General features: G+C 44.4%; 1 protein-coding gene and 1 long non-coding RNA gene across 3 annotated transcripts in view; one reads left to right on the top strand and one right to left on the bottom strand.

Moving 5' to 3' along the window:
- Positions 1-3560: 3560 nt before the first annotated feature.
- The window catches only part of TP53INP2 (tumor protein p53 inducible nuclear protein 2), a 36374-nt gene continuing 18530 nt past the window's right edge, over positions 3561-21404 (top strand). The window contains exon 1 of one of the 2 annotated variants that reach the window (XM_081009294.1): positions 3561-3907. The gene's annotated coding sequence lies outside the window, so the exon portion shown is untranslated. Of the gene's footprint in view, positions 3908-4113; positions 4260-21404 lie in introns of those variants that run through there. The other variant, XM_081009295.1, reaches the window with a different exon arrangement.
- LOC308479018 lies at positions 18039-21378 on the bottom strand. Its single transcript, XR_013987432.1, has 3 exons — positions 21341-21378; positions 20859-20960; positions 18039-18343 (listed from the first exon to the last, which is right to left on the bottom strand). It is a non-coding gene; the product is annotated as an uncharacterized lncRNA (long non-coding RNA).

The raw sequence follows: 21404 nt of genomic DNA, 5'->3' as shown, positions 1-21404 counted from the left end.
GCTGAGATAGATGTATTGTGTCATAAACTTTTGCGGATTAGAGGCCGCTTTATCAACTTAGGGTGGCATTCAACTAAGTTTTATTCAGACTAGACCAACTGAAATTAATGGACCTAACTTAGTAGTGTCCATTAATTGCAACATGTCTACTCCGAGTACAGGGATGCGGGTGGCGCTGTGGGTTAAACCACAGAGCCTAGGACTTGCCGATCGGAAAGTCAGCGGTTGGAATCCCTGCGACGGGGTGAGCTCCCGTTGCTCAGTCCCAGCTCCTGCCAACCCAGCAGTTCCAAAGCACGTCCAAGTGCAAGTAGATAAATAGGTACCGCTCCAGCGGGAAGGTAAACGGCGTTTCCGTGCGCTGCTCTGGTTCGCCAGAAGCGGCTTAGTCATGCTGGCCACATGACCCGGAAGCTGTACGCCAGCTCCCTCAGCCAGTAAAGCGAGATGAGCGCCGCAACCCCAGAGTCAGCCACGACTGGACCTAATGGTCAGGGGTCCCTTTACCTTTACTCCGAGTACAACTTAATTGAATACCACTCTTTTGCTGCAATAAGGGCCCATCCAGGCTATACATTTAAAGCACTATGAGACCACTGCAAACCATCATGGCGTCCCCCAAAGGATAATTCTGAGTGAGTTGTTAGGAGGCCCCTATTCCCCTTAATGTGCTACAATTCCCAGAATTCCACGTGAAGAGCGATTGACTGTTAAATGGCTCTGTGAGAACAGAGGTCTCCTAACAACTCTTAGCACCCATAACAAATCACAACGCCCAGAATTCTTTGTGGGGGGGAGGTCATGGCTGTTTAAAATAGTATCATAGTGCTTTGAATGTATCCTAAATCTATCTTATCTTATGTTGTTTTAATTTTTGGATAACGTGCACACAATGAAACAGTGGATTCAGATCAGTTAAGGGTCCAATACAGGATTTCTCCTAAATTTCTACTGGTATGGAAACTTGTTAGTGCTAATTTTTTGGTGTGTGGTGTCATTTCAGTGAGTGGCTTCTGACACTATACCACACTTCCATTTGCTCCTCACCTGGGCACAACCTAGCCATTTTGTTTCCAGCAGCCCAGTCAATGTGCCAGTTGCTACATTCTGAAGGCACACAGGAATCTCAACAACCCAGTTGGGAGCAGCTGTTGTCTCAAGATCTCAACCTTGCAGACTGTAATTGTAGTACGTACACCCTGACTTTTTAAAAAGTATTTTTTTAAATACAGAGGCCTTGTGCAAGATCTCTTGCATTATTATTATTATTGAAGTCCAATGGAAATGGATGCTTGCAAACACGCCCCTAAAGAAATAAATAAAGCACAACTCTCCACTCTGTTCATTGTGAAACAACATTAATAAGGGCTGGCATTGTTTGCTCTTGCTGTCTTGCACACTTGTAAACAAATTAAAGATGCACACACACAGAGGCAGAAATACCTGTGTCCATGCCGAGTAATATGTTGTGGAGAGAGGGAGCGAGGTAATTGAGGGGAGGAGCCAGAACACACAAAGCTGAAATATTCCATCAACTCCCCACTGATGTGGACAGGAAATAGCAATATAACTGTGGGAAACATAAGACAAACCATGCATGCACAGATACAATCAGAATTAAACATCTCATTTGTGAAATATCGCCTCTGCCTGGAAGCATCCAAAGTTAACCTAACAAATTCAGCAAGAATTCCCTCTAATACCATCTTAATATTGAAATAATGTATTAACAGTATGCTTTCACTCAGAAATACATCTTTGACTCTTCCAGGGGTTTTCTCCCATTGCATGAATATGCAGGCAGATGATGAGCTGTGCTATCTCAAAATCTTGCATATTGCATTGTGCACATGGGCTAGTCCTACTAAAAGTTTTATTTTTGTGACCTTGTGCATCTGGACTTGGCCCTCATTTGAATCACTAGCACTTTGACCAATGAAGAGTCTAGTGTCACCTTTGAAACTACAGGTGAAACTCGGAAAATTAGAATATCGTGGAAAAGTTCATTTATTTCAGTAAAAAAAGGTGAAACTAATATATGAGATAGACTCATGACATGCAAAGCGAGATATGTCAAGCCTTTATTTGTTATAATTGTGATGATCATGGTGTACAGCTGATGAAAACCCCAAATTAATAATCTCAGAATATTGGAATATTAAATGAAATCAGCAAAACAAGGACTGCAAATAGAGCAATATTGGACCTCTGAGAAGTAGAAGCATGCATATGTACTCAGTACTTGGTTTGGGCCCCTTTTGCATCAATTACTGCCTCACTGTGGTGTGGTATGGATGCTATCAGCCTGTGGCACTGCTGAGGTGTTAGGGAAGACCAGGAAGCATCAAGAGCAGCCTTCAGCTCTTCTGCATGGCTCGGTCTCATGTCTCTCATCTTTCTCTTGGCAATGCCCCATAGATTCTCTATGGGGTTCAGGTCAGGCGAGTTTGCTGGCCAATCAAGCACAGTAATCCCATGGGCACTGAACCAGGTTTTGGTACTTTTGGCAGTGTGGGCAGGTGCCAAGGGCCTGCTGGAAAATGAAGTTAGCATCCCCATAAAGCTCGTCTGCGGAAGAAAGCATGAAGTGCTCCAGAATCTCCTGGTAGACAGCTGCGTTGACCCTGGACTTAATGAAGCACAGTGGACCAACACCAGCTGATGACATGGCTCCCCAAATCTCTTTTCTGATGAGAGCAGCTTTTGCATCTCATTTGGAAACCAAGGACCCAGAGTCTGGAAGAAGAATGGGGAGGCACACAATGCCAGATGATTTAAGTCCAGTGTGAGGTTTGCACAGTCTGTGTTGCTTTGGCCTTCCAGCCTCAAAAGCCTGGAATACACAAGAGTCCACCATCTTCTGAGGCAGTGTACGTCCCACTGTCAGTCAGGTGGCACAAATCTCCCCTGTTGACCAGGGCTGAGGAACCTCCATATTACCCTCCAGAAACTGTTGAACTCCCACCAGCCCCCACCAACATAGCCAATGGTCAGGAATGATCGGATGCCGGTGGACAAGCCACACCTAACAGATGACTATTTCTTAACTTCAATAAGCGCGACAGTCCCGCAGTTCAACCGTGACAGTCCTGCAGAAAAACTTTTTAAAAAAATTTCGATGGGGAAACTTTAGCGCAGAGGGAGATCTTGGAATGGTCCCGATCCCCACCCGCTCGAGTTACAAGTTTCCAGGGAGCAGCCGGACACACTTTCTTCAATCTACCCCAAGTCTTTTCGGGAGGAATGCGTCCTCTTTTTTTCGGCTCCCCGCCCTCCCCCGGCAAATCCCGGGCCCCGCTGACCACACGGCACCCAGCGGTGCACAGGATCCTACCTCTACCACAGCCTCCCCGCGAGCCCTCCCCGCTTCCCCTCCACGGGTCCCAGCGCTCACGTGGAGCGCTAAGAGCTCCCCCCACCGCTGCGCCAAAGCCCCGCCTTCCAGCCGTTGTCCGCCTCCCATTGGCTGCAGAGAGAGGCTGCCGCTCCGGCGGCGGGCGGGCCCCTTTGTGACGCCACGATCAGCTGTTTGAACGTTCTAATTTCTGAGCCGAGATCAACCGGGGATTCAGCAATAACAGAAAAAAAATAATACCAAGACTACAGCCAGGGGAGGGAGGGCGTCCGGACGCGAGGGCAGCTGCTTGCAGTTTGCAAATGGTGCATATCTTCTGAGAAGACCTGAGACACCATTCACATCACCACCACCTCCTGCTCTTCCTCCTCCTGCATCCTTTTTTGGGGGGAGGGTCTTTTTTTTTAATCGTTTCTATTATTGATTTCAATTAAAACTACCTCACAGACTCTGCCTAAAGCTGGTGCTTAATAATAATAATAATAATCTTGTGGGTTTTCTTTTTGTGTGTGTGGTGTTGTTTACAAAACATTTGATGACATTAAAGGCAAGGTAAGTGCTGTTCTACTCCCCCCCCCCGCTCCCCCAATTCCCTTTGCCCAGGGTGGTTGGTTTATTTCCAAACTTGTATTTTTGTGGCGAAAGGGAGCTTGCGAGTTATTTTTGTTTTGCTGCTGTCGACGTTTTAAGAGTCCATCCCTTTGCATGTAGTGTGCGTATGAGAGAGAGGGACGTTCATCTCTGATATCGATTTCCCTTCTGGTGTGCCATTTGAATTCCCTTTTGTATTTGACAGTCCCTATGCGGCCGGGTGCTTCGCTTTATGTTTCTCAATATGTTGTTATGGACGCGTTGCGATTTCATCCTCTGGTTGGCAGGGAACTCACGAATACATTATATTGAGGTAGGAGACCTTCTAAACCTCAGGAGGGACTGATCTTTGTGTTGAGTTTAGAAGCAGGCTATCTTGACCTCTAGAGTCACCAGGGAGAGAGAGACGGGGGGTCTGGAGGGGAGCGGGCGGCGACGAAGAAAGGCTCCTGTTTACTTCGCCCTTTGCTTTGGCTTGCGAATGAAAAATTGACATATGTGGTGCGTGTATCTATATATCTGTGTATTCTCATCGTAGGTTTTTGAGAGTAAAATATCCCACTTTAAAACCGGATCCCCGAATGTAAGTAATTACAGAATCATTAATAATCATGGTTGCTCTTTTATGATTTTGAAGAGCCTTCGGTAATAAACAAAAGGCTGCGCAAGAGACAGCCAGGAATAATAGGCTGGGGTTCGGGATCTGACTGGTTTGTAACTGACTCTCTTTCTTAGCTTCAAAATGCAGAAAGAGCCTTTTGTCTTGACTGTCTTCGGCTATTAACAACAACCAAATGTTGCAGATATTAATAATACACTGGGAAGGTGATGCGGGTGGGGAGGGAGAGGCGAAGGAGCGGAAAGAAGGCAAAACATCCCCTTGTTTGTGTGGAGCTTGTCTCATTGAGGTCATAACAGGCGAATGGAAAATGTTCATCATAATCAACTGCAGATCAGTGGGGTGGGTTGGCTGCCTGCTTTTTCGCTCAGCTGTTTCCTTGAGAGCAAGCTCTTGTTACCCACTGCAATCCTGCCAGCTACCGCTGCATATGGGCTCCTAATGCAAAATGCGGACTTGATTTGTTGTCCTTGGCGTCACTCCCGCCGGGTGTTTGTTCAAAAATAAAAACGGGAAGAGTTCTGACTTGTGTGTGACTCTTTGCAAGCGAACTACGAACGTGCCTTATTGGATCGCCTCTTGGCTTATAGTTTATAAACCGAGCATGCACTTGTGGATCGGGGTGCGGTGGAGGGCAGGGAAGGCGAGAACCCGCAGCGTCCGGCCTTCTATGGAAATGTATCTCCGCGCCAAGCGCAAAGGGCGAACAGATGCGCTGTTGTGGCGTAACAACAACAAGCTTTCGTGACCTATGCGAGTCCCCCCTCTTCGTCGGGCTTGCAGGAGGCAGGATCGGGGCCCAGGTCTCTCCTCTTGACGTAGTTAAAAGGGAACAAAAGGCAGAGCTGTTGAAACGACAAACAAGGCGTCGCGTTTCCTCGACCTGGAGGACCAGCCGCCGCTCTGCGCTCAGTCAGTTTCACGGCCCTGCTTGATTCTTCACATTCCCTTGTCTTTGCCTCTTTTGTTACTTGTTTCTCCACCAGCGGATTAAGATTAAAGGTTGATCTCAGCCCCCACCCCCATTGGCTGCCTGGGATTGGAAGCCTGGGGTGACGTCGCCGTCATTTGCATATGACATTGAGACGTCACCAAGGCCGGCCCTTTCTAATCCTTCCCTCCCGCTCCCCACCCGCGCGTATTGAAGTTGTCCTCTTTTGACCTGCTGTGTGGAAGGCTGCCATATACTGGAGAGCGCTGAAGATCGGTGCATTGCATTTCTTTTATAATTCGGTGGGCAGAGGACTGCATGGAGCAATGTCATGTTATTTTGTATTTGCACTGCTGAGCAAGAAGCTCGTAGGGTCGGTGTCACAGCAAATAAAGCACCTAAGGGAAGGATGACTAGGGCTCGGTGTGCCTCTCCTTTGGTCCACTTTACTCATCATCTTTTTTTATAGCTTTGAGTGGTAGTTTGGATTTTGGGCTCATTCAGCATGTTATATTTTAACACACATAATTTAATTGTGGGTGTAGCTGGGAAGAGGAGGGGCAGTAGCTCAGTGGTGGAACATTGGCCTGGCTTGCAGAAGGGCTCTGGCTAAAGCCTTAGCCTCTGAAAGAGATCCCTTGCCTGAAACCCTGGAGAGCTGCTGCCAATCTGTGTAGAAAATGCTGAACTAGGTGGACTAGTTGTCTGACGTAATATAAGGCAGCTTCCTGTGTCCATATCTTCCCAGAAAAGCAAAATCCTTTATGCACTATTAAAGCGGAAAAGCCAAATGTACAAAAGAATGATGGGTTGCTTGTGGAGAATTCAGGGTGTGAGCCCAACAGAAAATGTGTTGATGTATTTATTACTACATTTATGTCCCACCTTTCCTCCACAGAGCTCAAGGTGTTTTTTCACATCTCCACTTTATCCTCACGACAACCATGTGAGGTGGGGTTAAGCTGAGAGACAGTGACTGGCCCATGGCCATCAAGTGAGCTTCATGGCTAAATCAGGATTTGAACCCTGGTTTTCTAGGTCCTAGTTCAATGCTCTAATCATCACACCACCTAGCCAGCATTTGAAACCATTGTTCATTCCTCCATATTATTACATGAAAGGCCTTGCTTTGCTGTGGAGATTTTTTAAACAGTTAGAGCCCCCTCCAGTGTAATTAATGCAGCACACCATGCCCAATAATTTGGTTAGCTTGCTGCTTTTAACATCTGTTCTTTTGGGGGCCTTAGACTAGTCCAGCTTTGGATAACTTGCAAGAGGAGCGATGCTGACACTGACAGTATATATGGTAAGGAAGTTTATCACATTCCCTTTTGATGTTCAGTTGGTCTGGTGTCTGTTTTTCACAAGTGATAATTAAACCTGATTTGTGGGTGACAAAAAGGCCAGAGGCACCAGTGTTGGAGCCGAAGTGCCTGGTCCTTTATTGATTTGTGTGTTAAAGTTGATGGCTGTTGCAATGAAACTGAAGTGTAGTCACCGCTCTGAGTTTTACCCCCTGTAGTTGCATGGCTCTAGGGAAAAGATTTAGATGTTCATTTGTATCCATAGGACTACAAGTGACAGACTCCTGCATATCAGCTACCCTGCAGATTAAATGCATAAGGAAACTGCAAAGTTGCAGACACCATATTCATCTATGACCATTCATTTTACAGCTGTGTGACAGGAAGCTATGATGCAGCTGTGTACACACTCCCATTTACTCTGCATCCAGTGTGCTCCTGCCGCAGGTTTGGGAAGTGGTATACAATTGCAGATGTTTGCTGTATCTGTCTTGCCATTTCTTATTAAACCTGGTTTGTGGGTCCTCAATACCAGGAAAGGGCTGTGAGCACTTAGAAAAGGATGCTGTGATTACTAAGACCCAGCATGGGTTCCTCAAAAACAAGTCATGCCAGACAAATCTCATTGTTTTCTTTGTTTTTTGATAGAGTTACAGGCTTGATGGATTAGGGGAATGCTGTGTATCTTGTATGTGTATCTTGATTTCAGTAAGGCTTTTGACAAAGTCCCTCATGATACTCTTCTGGAGAAGCTGGTAAAATGTAGACTGGATGAGGTAACTGTCAGGTGGATTTGTAGCTGGTTGGCTGACTAAACCCACAGAGTACTCGCTAATGGTTCCTTGTCAACCTGGAGAAAAGTGGGGTGCAGCATACTGCTGCAGAGTTTTGTCCTGGGTCCAGGGTTGTTAAACATTGTTATAAATAACGTGGATGAAAGTTTTGAGGAGATGCTAATCAAATTTGCAGATGACATGAAACTGGGAGGTGTACCCATGCCACTGAAGACAGAATTGGGATTCTGTGTGACCTTAACGTCTTGGAGAACTGGCTATAAACCAGCAAAATGAATTTCAATAGGGGCAAATGTAAGGTTCTGCACTTAGGCATAAAGAACCAGCTGTATAAATATAAGATGGGGAACATCCGGATTGCCAGTTGTACATGTGAAAAGGATCTGGGGGTTTTATAGACTATAAGCTTAACATAAGTCAACAGTGTGGCATTAACAGAAGCCTTGTACCCTGGTGCTCTGGTCCACGGGATCACGAAGAGTCGGACACGACTAAACAACAAGTACCCCAGTCAAGGGAAGTAATAGTTCTGCTCTAATTCTGTCTTGGTCAGACCACACCTAGAGTACTGTGTCCACTTCTGTGCACTACAATTTAACAAGGATATTGACAATATGGAAGGTGTGAAGAGAAGGGCAAACAAGATGATCAAGGGTCTGGAATCCCATCCTTATGAGCAATGGTTGAGGGAGCTGGGTATGTTTAGCCTGGAAAAGAGGAGACTGAGAGGAGATATGATAGCCATCTTCAGATATCTAAAGGGCTGTCACATGGAGAATGGAGCTAGCTTATTTTCTCCTGCTCTGGAGGGTAGGACCTGAATCAATGATTCAAGTTACAAGAAAGGAGATTCCAAATAAGCAACAGTAAGAACTTTCTGACAGTAAGTGCTGTTTGACAGAGACTTCCATGAGAGGTGGTGGACTCTCCTTCCTTGAAGGCTTTTTTATGCAGGGGTTAGATGGCCATCTCTCATGTATGACCCAGTTGAGATTCCTGCATTGTGGTCCCTTCCAACTCTACAGTTTTATGAGTCTATAATTCTATGAAACATTGAGGTTTGGTGAATTTCCCTCTAATCCAGCTTCCATCTGTATGAGTACACAGCCACTGTTATGGTTATGGGGTTAGCCCACTGCATTAAGAAATGGGAGTTTTTGTGCCTTTATGCATTCTGAAGTTTGGGGTGAAGATTGTGCAATCTAATACTAAACTGTGACACATTAAATCTGCAGTATAAACACCAGTGTGACAGATGAAGCTTCCACCCTCCCAACCACCATAGCCATCCCCTCTTGAGTAGGAGGTGATGAAGATAGCAATTCTCAAGCATCATAAGCACATATTGCCGTTCTACAGTGTCGTGATGACAGTGGAGGCATTCTTAGATCTATTTTGGAATGTTTTCCTTGGTGAGTCTTGGCAGTTGGCTCCAAAGAATTTGGAAAGGGTTTATTTTGGGGGAGCAACGTCTTGATTCTAAATAGGTATTTGCAAAGCTCGTAACAGTTCTGGAAGTCCTGTCCCTGTTAATTACAAAAACAAAAGCAACCCACTCCTTCCTGCCTATTTTGTAATGTTCTTGTGCTTCATTGGTCTTGGTTTCAATTGTGCTTTCTCTCTCTCTCCCTCCTGGTCTTACCTAACAGGGTTATTATGGAGAGCCAGTGATTCACAAAAGAAGGATAACAATATATGCCAGGTTGAGAGGAAGAAGAATAGCTCATTTTCTTTCTGGTTTTAGTTTCCTTTTGCCAAACAAAAACCTCTCCGGAGTTCACTTGGATTTATCAAAATAATGTGCAGCCACCTGACATCATGAAAGCAGTCACTATATGCAGAAGATAACTGAAAAAAATATCCAATTCCCAGGAAGGACAAACAGATAAGAAGCTAAGAAGAGCTTGCTGGATCAGGCCAGTGGCCCATCTAGTCCAGCATCCTGTTCTCACAGTGGCTACACGGATATCTGTGGGATCCCTGCTGCCACATCCACTACCTCCTCACCAAACCCCCAGAATTTTTTTAATAGACTGGTGCCATATTTTAATCCTGGCCCTGGAGGATCAAAATCACACTTGAGTGTGATCTGCTCTTCTTTGGGACTGAACCGATATCTCATAAAGCTTAACATTTGACTTTCAAATTTAACATTTGACTTTCAAACATATTGGTCAACGCACTGATATTCGTTTGGGCATGCGGTTTTATCCTATTTTTGCAGTTATGCTACACACACACACACACACACAATATAAATATGGCAAATGGATAAAGCATAAGCCAATGGCACAACCTTCCAAGGGATGGAGGAGGCCTTGAAGAGCATCCCATTGGCACTGACAGCAAGTAATTATGTTGCGATTCCACTGGGGTAGAGAAGGAAAAAGCACACAGTACCTGACTGGACTCAGAATTCAAATACCTTGTCCTGTCAACACAAGGATTTTGGCTTGTACTCCCCACCCAGTTTGCGTGCACCCATTTTCCCCTCCCCAAATCTGCTCCAGATGGTTAGGGAAACTCCCAGAACAGATTTAGGGAGCACTGAAAGGCAGGAGATGGGGAGAGCATTATGTTGTGCAAACAAAAATCCTTGCCTTAGCACTATGCTGGATTCAGCATCCAGAGAATCCCAGATTTTTTGTTTTGGTTTTCATCTTCTTCACCTTCTTCAAGTTTCTAGCCCTCATGGCTTTGAATGTATGTTTGAACATATGTAGGAGGTGTTTACTGAAAGTCAGAAGTTTTGCTGAACAGGATTTCCAAAGGATGGAGGCCAGGCTTTCTGTTCAGCATAGCTCTTCACGCATCTCCTAAATTATGCAATATAGCAAAATTTGAAAATAAAACTTATTTTGGCAAGAATTATACAAATTACCTTGCTTTGTATCATTTACCTAGTACACATCTTTATGTTGCATATTATATTATATACAGTATAATAATTTCATACATTATATTTAAATTAATTTAATTTAATTGCATTAGCATACAGCCATAGCAAAATAAGACAATACAAAAATGTTGGAGACAAGCAACCAAGCAAAATTCAAAGCGATATTGCTGGCGTAATGACATTTAAAATACCCTAAGACAATAATACAGAGATTTAGTTGCCAGCGCCAAAAAAACTAGTATGCGGATATAAATAAAGCATAAAATGGCCCCAAAATAGGCTCAGCACATTGAGTTAAAAAGGTAATAAAAGAATTAAAACAGGTCCAGGACTAGGACACACTACCCTGTCAGAGTAGCCCTGAGTTTCAGAGCCTGCACTATGAAGATTGCCACCCCACGTGAAATTTGGGGATTTGCGTCCACAAGAAGTGCTTTCAAACAGTCTTCCTTAGATGAAATGGAGGACGGGATCAAGAGGAGGAGCTTAGGTCTTATTGGGTCATAAATAGGGCAGTAGAAAAAGAAATGTATGAAGTCCTCTACTTCATTCATTGTGCATGGACATAGACGCTGAGTAATAGGGGTCTTAGAGTAGATCCCCTGCAGGAAGGCCGTGGGTATAGAATGGAAACGGGCCATTGTAAACGCTCTTCTCAAATTGGGCTCCGTCAGGTCTATCAAGTAGTTGGCAAGTGATCTTACCACTTTCACTTTAGGGAGCCACATGGAGAGGCGAGCTGAGGTGGACTGTGCCCGGTCCATGGCCTCATCTCTTATAAGAATCCAGGCCCGGATTTTATGTTGGTCCCAAGATGACAGCGTGTCGAGATCTGGGAGGGAGTAGCGTGCAGTAATAGTCTCCATGGCCTTGGACCATTTGTTGGAATGAGAACAAGTTAAAAAGGCTTGCCTGGCTAGTAGGGAACCTGGGGCATTGATTAATTTGCAATAAAAACTAATAATTCTAATGTGGGCTCTCGCAACAATGGAGGGGAGGCCCAGTTCTGTTCTTAACTGTGCAGCAACCGAGCCCTTGGGGAGACCCAGTATCTTTCGTGCAAAAGAGTTTTGTAGAATCTCCAGCCATTGTAGTGTTTTTAAATTCCACCCCCAGATTTCAACCCCATACAGTAACATCGGGAGGACTTTGCTGATAAATGCTTTTCTGATTGGTGGAACCAACTGGCCGCCTTTTGCATAGAAGAATTTCTCCAAGGCTTTGATGGTTCTACGGGCAGCCAGGATGGTCATATTTAGGTGAGCTGACCAGCTAAGCCCATGCTGAAAAGTGATTCCCAAATACTTGAATGCTGAGCAATATTCAATAGAGTGGCCCTCAAAATTCCAGAATGACTTCCGAGTTTTCGTGCCAAAAGTAAGAATTTTGGTTTTGGCGAAATTGATTTTGAGGGAATTGGTATCACAATATGTCATGAGCCCTCTGAGCATGTTGTTTAAGCCCTGCTTGGTTAAAGACAGTATCACCATGTCGTCCGCATAGAGTAATATGGGGATCTTGAGCTGTTGTAAAGAGGGGGCAGATTGATTTAGGGCCTGCATAGTTGTAACGATGTCGTTGATATAGAAATTGAATAGAAAAGGGGCCAAGAGGCAGCCCTGTTTGACCCCTTTATTCAGAGGGAAAGAATCAGAAAGAGCTCCCAGAGGGCCGAATTTTACTCTGGCCGATATGTCATTATGAATTTCCATAAGAAGGAGGAGGAGTCTCTTATCTATGTTGGTGTAACTAAGCTTCTGCCATAGCCTATCTCTGGGAATGGAGTCAAAAGCGGAGGTCAGGTCCACAAAAGCCGCGTGTAGTTTGCAGTTGAACCTGTTTAGGTATTTATCAATCAGGGTAAATAGAACAAGACATTGGCCAGATGTGCTGTGACCTTTACGGAAGCCAGCCTGTTCCGGGTGGAATAGCTTTGTTTCTTCTGCCCACTCGATTAATTTCTCTAGCAAGAATCTAGAGTAAACCTTGTATGATATGTCTAGCAGGCTGATAGGTCGATAGTTACGCGGATCTTGTGGGTCCCCCTTTTTATGTATTGGGATGACTATGCTCTGTTTCCAATTAGGCGGGATCTTAAGAGTGGCATTAATAGTGGTAAAGAGAGATGCAAAAATAGGGGCCCACCACATCTGGTTCAATAAGAATACCTCGGGTGGAATCATATCCTCCCCCGGGGATTTATCCCCTGATAGCATGCTAATTAGTTGTACACATCTCTCTGGGGAGACTGGCTCCCAGGTGGGCAAGGCAGATGCAGGAAGAGTGGAAACTGCGTTTACGTCGGAATCTGGGGCGGAATACAGCTGAGCAAAATGAGAGTGCCAACTGGCTGCTGTGATGTTATTAACGATGAATGAGGGGGGTCTTAAACCTGCATTAATTAAATTCCAGAATTTCTTGTCGTCACGGGTTTTAATGGCCACTGACAATGCCGTCCAGCGTTCTTTCGCAAAGAGCAATTTCTTATGTTGGAGCAACTTCTTGTAGTAAGAACGGAATTGGGCTAACTCCCTGATTTTGCTCTGGGTGCTGTCTGATTTCATATCAGACTGAAGAAATCTAAGCCTACTTCTGCACTGTTTGCATTCTTGGTCGAACCAAGTTTGATTCTTCCAGGTTAGACTCGCACGGGAGGGTTTCGTAAGTGTTGGGAGCAAGTAGGCTAGAATTTGTTGGAAACTTGAGAAATGATTCACATTCATTGTTACCAGCTGAGCTTTCAGGGCTAGGATCTCAGGGGAATTTAGGAGGACTTTTATGTCTTGCTCCAGATAGATATCCCACTTCTTACGACTGGGGGCTAAGGTCAGTGAATCCTGGAGGTGGGGTGAGCTGGGAAGCCCCAGCTGTGTGTGGTGGAAGGAGATGGCAATAGGAAGGTGGTCACTTTCGGTTCTGTTGAACACATTGAAACAATATGCCTTATCATTAAGTGCCGAAGAGGACCAGATATAATCTATAACGCTTGCCCCTCTAGATCCTAGAAAAGTATAGCATCCCCCGGACCAGTCTTTGGGTGTACCATGCAAGCTGTGCAGCCCGCAGTTAATGGTAAACTCCAGCAGTATGATGCCAGCCCTATTAATGGTCTTGTCATGTGAATTCCACGTAGGAAACCACTCCTCTTCTATGAATAGTTGCGACTTATCGGTGAATGAGCTTATATCTGCTCCGATTCTGGCATTAAAGTCCCCCATTATGAGGATCTCTGACTTTGGGAATTCAGCCACAGATTTATCAAGGATAAATCTTAGATCCTCCCAAAACTGATTTGTATGGGAAGAGGAGTAGGTAGATGGATTGTACAAGTTAACACATATGAAGTCCCCAACCGGGCTGTTAGTGATGTGCAAAGTTTGAATACAATTACTCTCTAACCAAAAGAGAGGAGAGATATTAAGTTGAAGCTCCTGCGAAACAAATGTTACCAGGCCTCCACTAGGGCGCCCATACAAATGTGTTTTGGTCGCAGGAATCACAAAGGCGTCATAGCCCAGTAGGGAAGGGGGGGGTGACGATTCTAAGCACCAGGTCTCTTCATACATTATAATAATTGCTATATTATATATAGTATATTAATGATTCATTATTTATGTGTTTGTTTTTCTTTGTGAACAGGATGAACAATTAACATTACCCTCTTTTCTTCTCAGTCACAGGGCAGTGTGTACTTTGTCATAACTTTTTTTTTGAAACTTTATCTGCCCAGGCAACCTAAACCTGTACACACATAGAAATTCTGAAATGTATAATTTTTATGCAGTTCAGCCTTTCGGGGTGCAGAATTTAGGTTCCTTAGGCAGTTCCCTCCCCCAAAAAAGTACTGTATTATTGCAAAGTACACACAGTCCTGGTAACAAGAAGAAAGATGATGTTAATGGTGTGTGCTTATTTTCCCTTTGTGAAAACATGAACAGTTACCATCCAAAGGATGTGCAAAAATGTGCATTGTAAGACAGAGTAAGGAAATTATTGTTAACTAGGGCTAAGCTAGATTCCATCTATGCCAATAGCATCTCAAGCTTCCTTCCCAGTACATTTCCGAGCACAATTCAAAGTGTTGGTGCTGACCTTTAAAGCCCTCAACGGCCTCGGCCCAGTATACCTGAAGGAACGTCTCCACGCCCATCGTTCAGCCTGGAGACTGAAGTCCAGCTCCAATGGCCTTCTGGCAGTTCCCTCACTGCGAGAAGTGAGGTTACAGGGAGCCAGGCAGAGGGCCTTCTCGGTAGTGGCGCCCACCCTGTGGAACGCCCTCCCATCAGATGTCAAGGAAATAAACAACTATCTGACTTTTAGAAGACATCTGAAGGCAGCCCTGTTTAGGGAAGTTTTTAATGTTTGACTTTTTATTGTGCTTTAATATTCTGTTGGGAGCAGCCCAGAGTGGCTGGGGAAACCCAGCCAGATGGGCGGGGTATTATTATTATTAACAACAACAAAAACAACAACTTTTTGATAGGAAACACCAGCTGATATTGCATTCTTACCGCCCTTTGCATATTACAGCATTTCCCAAATGACATGCACAGCCCCAGTTAAAACTGGAGACACACTTGGGTCTTGTATCTAAAAAGGTTTGCTTTTAGAATACATAAGAATAAAAATTACCCACCCTTTAGGGATGAGGGAGTTTTGGGCCTCTAGGTGTTCTAGGTTCCCATCATCCCTGGCTATTGACCCATGAGGATTAACTCTGAATAACCCAATCACACTTATTGCAAGAGATGTCTCTGAATGTTCTTCCCCCAGCAGAGGCTGTGTGGAAATCTCCCAGTTAAACACTGAGAGAAAAAGCCATCTGATAGCTGTTCAACAGAAGAACAGGGTACCTCACTGTGCGTTAGCAGTTTCTCCCATGCATTGTTTGGGAATGACCACCCTGTGGCAAGAAGCTGAGATTACCAGGAGTCTTTGTCGGTGAATGGGGAGGGGCAGTTGCACACAGAAGGTTGATTCCCCCAGCAGAGCTTGGTGGCACCAGCCATCTCTTCCTTTGTGCTGGAGGAGGGGGTTGGAAAGGCCTTTGTCGCCTGAAAGTGTAATCCCCTCTCACTGTGAGCAGATGGCCCCTGCTAGGCTTACTGGCATACAGTCTGAGCTGCATCATGTCACTTTCTTATTTATACAAAGGGGGGGGGGGAGAAGCAGGGGCAGGGAGGTCATTCAGTTACCCCCTATTTCCCACATTATGCTGGGCCAAACTGCTGCAGAACTGGGTCACATCAAGACACACAGGATACAACATCCCAGCATGCTTGCTTTGCTCAGTAGTGAGTACCTCCTCAAGTCCCACTGCAATTTTTTTTCTCCCCTGGTCACATTTCCTACTTTTCTGTCAGTTCCCAAAGCAAGTAAGGCTTGCCAACTCCCACTGAGATATTACTGAGATAGTCAAGGGAGAGCTGGCATAATGTAATGGTTGTAGCAGCAATTCTGTGCACGCTTAATAATTTTCAAGTGAGATCTCCAAGAATATGTTGTAGTGTGGGGAGCTTCTGTTCCGTGTTCAAGTCAGCCAGTGATATCTGCCTCTCCTCACCCCTTGCCCCACTGGGATATTCTGTTCCATTCCAGTCTCCCTCTCCAACCTCAATGCTTGCAAGATAGGACAGGGTGCCACCACTGAGAAGACCCTTGCTCCATTGACCACCCACCTTTCTAGAGGTGGCAAGGGCACCCAAAGGAAAGCCTTACTTGGTGGTTTCAATACATGGGGAGGTTATTATACATTAGGGAGCAGGGCTGCTCTAAAGATGGTTAGGAACAGTGGCTTAGAACAGTGGCTTAGAAACAGTGCCTATAAACGCCAATCATTATTCTTGCTTTAAAAGCTTTGGTTAATAAAATCAATAGAACTACTAGCCTTCTGTGTGTTTATAGAAGGGCTTTAAAGATGGGTCAGAGTGGTGCAGATTCTGTTCACAGTTCAGTCATTTAGGAGGTTGTTGTGAGAAAAGACCTGGTGAAACTTCAGGACTATGTTGCTGGACATTTCATGATGTAATCCTGTGAACTTCTGCTATGGGCATCTGCCATCATATTTACTACTCTGAAAGTCAGCTTGGATTATTGATGGCTTTTAGTGCCTTTTCTGCGAAGGGAATTAGCCACAAAGGTAAGAAACAGGAAAAGAATTTATTAGTAGTGCACCTTTCATGGACTTACACTAAACATTGGGCACACGTCTTTAGCAGGGATAGCTCATTAGGTAGAGCGTGAAACTCTTAATCTCAGGGTTTATGGGTTTGAGCCCCACATTGGGCAAAAGATTTCTAATGAATAAATATAGATGCAAATTTAGAAATAATGTCTATAATTTAAATAGAAATTCAGTGCACCTTACCATAGTTGGGGATGGGGGAGAAATTTGATTCAGTTCACATTTAAAGCCAAATTTATCAAATTGAGTTTTTGATTCAATTTTGATGGTCTGAGAACTGAAGCATAGCCATCCTTTGAAAATTGCATTTATCCGAATTTTGTGATGCAGTTCTCCAACCGACCAGAGTTTTTTAAAAAATGCCTATATTAGGTAAAAGTGTGCATAAAATGAATATGTGTGTGTGAAAATAACATACAAAATGCATTACATTAGGAGAAATTGCTTGCAAAAAAATGTATACATTAGTCAAAACGGTATACAAAAATATTTTCATCAAGAGAAATTTGCACTAAAATAACTAAGAATTTTCATGAGGATTTTTAAGAAAACAAATAAAATTTTCAAATTACTGCAGAAACATGGAGAACCAAGTTAAGATTGGAACCCTGAGGAACTGAGAGGATGGCAATGGTCAGATTCTTCCACCCTTAACCATAATGGAGAAGGCTTTGTGAACAGGTGATCTGTATACCAGCACCTCAAGAGCTGTTGATGGGCAGCTTCAGGGGCCCTGCTCTCCCTCCTTACAGTTCTCTTTCTTTAAACCACACTTGGACTAAACAGCCATTTGGAGGGCACCTTCAAATAGAGGACACCCCTCTGTAAGGTAGGACATGCGGGCTCTCTCTTGCACTATCTCTGAATCATACCCACAGCATGTGGCTATTCTGGTGGTTCTGAGTCAGTGAAACCTGGGCCTCTGTATTCTGTTTATCGAGCAGTTCAGCGAGGCTAATCGTTTCTTACTTCATTACACCCCCTGCCAGGTGCCTAGTTCTATAACTGAAGTTACCCCTGCGGTGTTATGCCTTGCAGGGTTGGTGTCTCACCCACTGTATAAATGAGTTAATCGGATAACTAGATCAAATAACATACATTCATACTAATCTGATCTCACCCATGAAATTCAAGAGGTCCTGCAGATTTACACTCTGGCTAGTATAAAACAAAGCAATTGCCTGTGTGGTCAGAAACAGATAGAAATTTTGTTTATTTCATTTTCTGCCAAAAACGGCAGACCATTTTTTTTAGCTCAATAGTAGGGATTGATTTATATAAACTCTTTGATAATTCAAATATTGTGGTTGTGTAAAAATGTATATAATGAAAGGTTGCCAAACACAGATAGTATGGTCAGATGCACACTGTATATTTAAATCAAATGTAAAGCATATTTATGGCACTTGGGCTTCTCCCACACTAACTTTGAACAGATAGAGGATAAGGCAGTGTGGGCCGCACAACTTGATTTTCCACTAGGAAGACTGCATGATGTAGAGATGTGTTTGGTCCATACTGTAGCCTTTCCGAATTGTGGATTGCACTGTGGGAGGTGAAGAAAGAGCTGAAAGATGATGCTGAGATTCGTGATGGGTTAGGAGGAGAGATGACTGTGGCCTCTCCAGTTTCAACCGATGCAACTCTTTTTGCCCCCTGAGAAGCGCTTGAAAAAGTATTTGAATAAGTAGATGCTAGGCTCTTTGGTTTCAACAAAGGAAGTGTCAGAATATTCCAACAGAGGATTATTCAGGGATGGAATCTTGTTTACCCATTTTACTCAGAGCGCACAATGCACATGCAACACATCCATTGCAAAAGGCATGGGGGCATGTCTTGATTTCGATGGTCTTTTCTTTTTCCAATCCTGATTAGGGAGGTTTGTGATACCATGCAAAATCATTTTGTGTGCACACCGCATTATTTGATAATTAAGACCAATCCAGGGGCGAGGAAAAGTTGAGGTGTGCAACACATAATGCATAGGCAGGAAAAAGTATACGTACTGAGCATCAGGATCTTTGCAAGAGAGTGAAATACCCCCCCCCCCCCAAAGTTAGGATATAACCCATATAATTTGTAAAACTGGAATCCTATATATATCAAAGGTAGAGAACTTCAGGCCACATGCACAACAAACTGGATGGGTCAGTTTTGATGCAGCAACATCTCTGACAGCTAGTGACACTAGTGAAGCCCAAGAGAGTAACAAGTGGCTTCATGATATAAAGCAAACCTCCAACAAATTGGCATCCTTCCTCCAGAAGCTTTGGATTACACCCCCCATCAGTCCCAGGAAGCATGGCCAATGGTCTGGCATGATGGTGTTGTGGTCCAAAAGTTCTTGGAGGGTACCAGGTAGGGGAAGACTGACAGAAAGCCAATTCTTCCATCTCTCATGATCAGGCAGCCTCTCATTACTTTGCAGAGATTACATTTCCCCCAGATGTACATCCTGCCCTCCTTAAAGATCATTTTCCTTCTTGCTTCTTTGATACAGGCAATGTCTTATGATGGGCAGACCTGCCAGCCGGAAGCTCCTCAAATATTCCCTGTGCTCTCTGGATGAACTGCTGTCTCCCCGACCCCCACCTCCTGTGTATTTTCCATCTGCATTGCTCACATTTCCTGTTCTCAGCTGTCTCAGTTCTTTGCAACATGAACATACACTCCCCTCCCACTCTCTCCCCCGGCCCCACACAATCCTCTTTTCAATGTCACTAATGTGACTGAATTTCAGGATGGATTTGCTGATTGGTTGAAAGGCAGAAAATCCATCATTGTCCCCCCTAAGAGCACAGCTGAGCTTGTTTGTGAAGGACTCTGCTCAAGGCTGGAGCTGAGTGGGCTTTGAAAGGAGCCCGGAGCATTCAGGAACGAAGTGCAGGGCTCACATTAGATCCCAGCATTTGTGCTAACAGCAATTTGCCAGCACCACCATTTATTTTTTTTTAAAAAAAGTCCCCTTGCCGGTTTTCACATAGTTCTATCAGTAATTCTGTTGCAAGGTGGAATGCAGACAGAAAACGCAGTACTACAATGAGAATTATAAAAAGATCAGTTTCATTCATTCATTCATTGCATTTATATCCTATCTTTTTCTCCAAGGAGCTCAAGGTGCCATACATGCCTCTGCCCCTCCTCATTTAATTCTTACAACAATCCTGTGAGGTCGATTAGGCTGAGAGGCAGTGACTAGCTCAAGGTCACCCAGTGAGCTTCATGGCTGAGTGGGGATCTTCACTCTGGTTTCCCCAGGCCAAATCCAGCACTCTAACCACTGGACCACACTGGCTCCTATATCAGTAAGAACCAGTTGGCAAAGACTCTGAGGTGTGATATCTACTTTATTTAAATGTTGCTTAACATTCACCCTGATGGAAAGTTCTGGTGGACTCAAAAGCTTGCTTGTCATTTTGCAGTGTTTTGGTTGGTCATAATAAAGTGGCTTTAAAAATTTTAAACACCACAATTTAATCCTTAGCCATTTGTGCAAATGTAACCTATCCCTTCCTCTGCTTAGTTTATTTGATGGGTTCTGTTGCGGGGGGAATCTTATTTATTCAGCATGCAAGAGAATGGCAGATATTAGCAGCAGCAGCAGCACTGCTGTGAAATACTGTATTTTTCGCTCTCTATAAGATGCACCAGACCACAAGACACACCTAGTTTTTGGAGGAGGAAAACAAGAAAAAAAATAATATTCTGAATCTCAGAAGCCAGAACAGCAAGAGGGATCGCTGCACAGTGAAAGCAGCAATCCCTCTTGCTGTTCTGGCTTCTGGGATAGCTGCGCAGCCTGCATTCACTCCATAAGACGCACACATATTTCCCCTTACTTTTTAGGAGGGAAAAGTGAGTCTTACAGAGCAAAAAATACGGTAAGTGGTGTGCTTCATCCCTGCCTGTCTCTGCTCCACCTCACCAAAGCTGGGCAGACGGCAGGCATGTGGGATCCAAGAGTGGCTCTCTGGGTGAGGCAAAGCTGCTAGCTTAGCTTAGTGACAGATGAGGCACTGTTGCTTACCAGAAGGAAAAGGGAGAGAGAACGAGGTGGTGAGGATGTCAGCATGGTTCAAACACACCAGCAGTGCCACTAGATTGGCTCCGCCAGTGCATTTACACTGTGCTGACCTCCTCACTGCCTTCCCTTCCTCATCCTGAAAGATGAAGTGACCTACCTGCTGGGAAGCTGGAATAGCAGCTCTGCTCTACCCCATGAGCCACTTCCAGCGGGATCTACTTTGATTCTAATTAGACCCCCAAGATTCACTGAGCAGAGCCTGGTGCAAAAGACATACATTTAGAATTAAATAATTCTGAGTCCAGGACTTTGTTTTGAGTACTGGAACCGAACAGAGCTCACAGTCCTTCCACCCAAACACCCATTCCAGTTTACCCCCAATCTTTCTTCATTTCAAGTAGTATAATTTCAGGTGGAGAGGGATGATTCTGTTGCTGTTGTTGTCAAACAATTCATAAACATAATTCCTTGCACATCTACTGCAAATGATTAGAGATTGACCAGCAGGTCCCAATGTAACAGAAGCTCACCACTTCAAAATGCAATGACCTCAAGCAAATTCCATTGAAATAAGTCAGACACATTTCTAAGGAAACAAATACAGCCCCAGCTATATGCTGTGTATGAATGCCAACTTACTTGTCTCACAGACCTATGAGATAAACTACCCTACCAGGTTTCTCCTGTGCTGCCTGCCATGCCT

The sequence above is a fragment of the Podarcis pityusensis genome, assembly GCF_964106645.2.
Source record: "Podarcis pityusensis genome assembly, chromosome: 6".
NCBI classification, from domain to species: Eukaryota; Metazoa; Chordata; class Lepidosauria; order Squamata; family Lacertidae; genus Podarcis; species Podarcis pityusensis.
The sequence above is the reverse complement of the archived record's forward strand: the minus strand, read 5'-3'. Positions and strand labels throughout refer to the sequence as shown.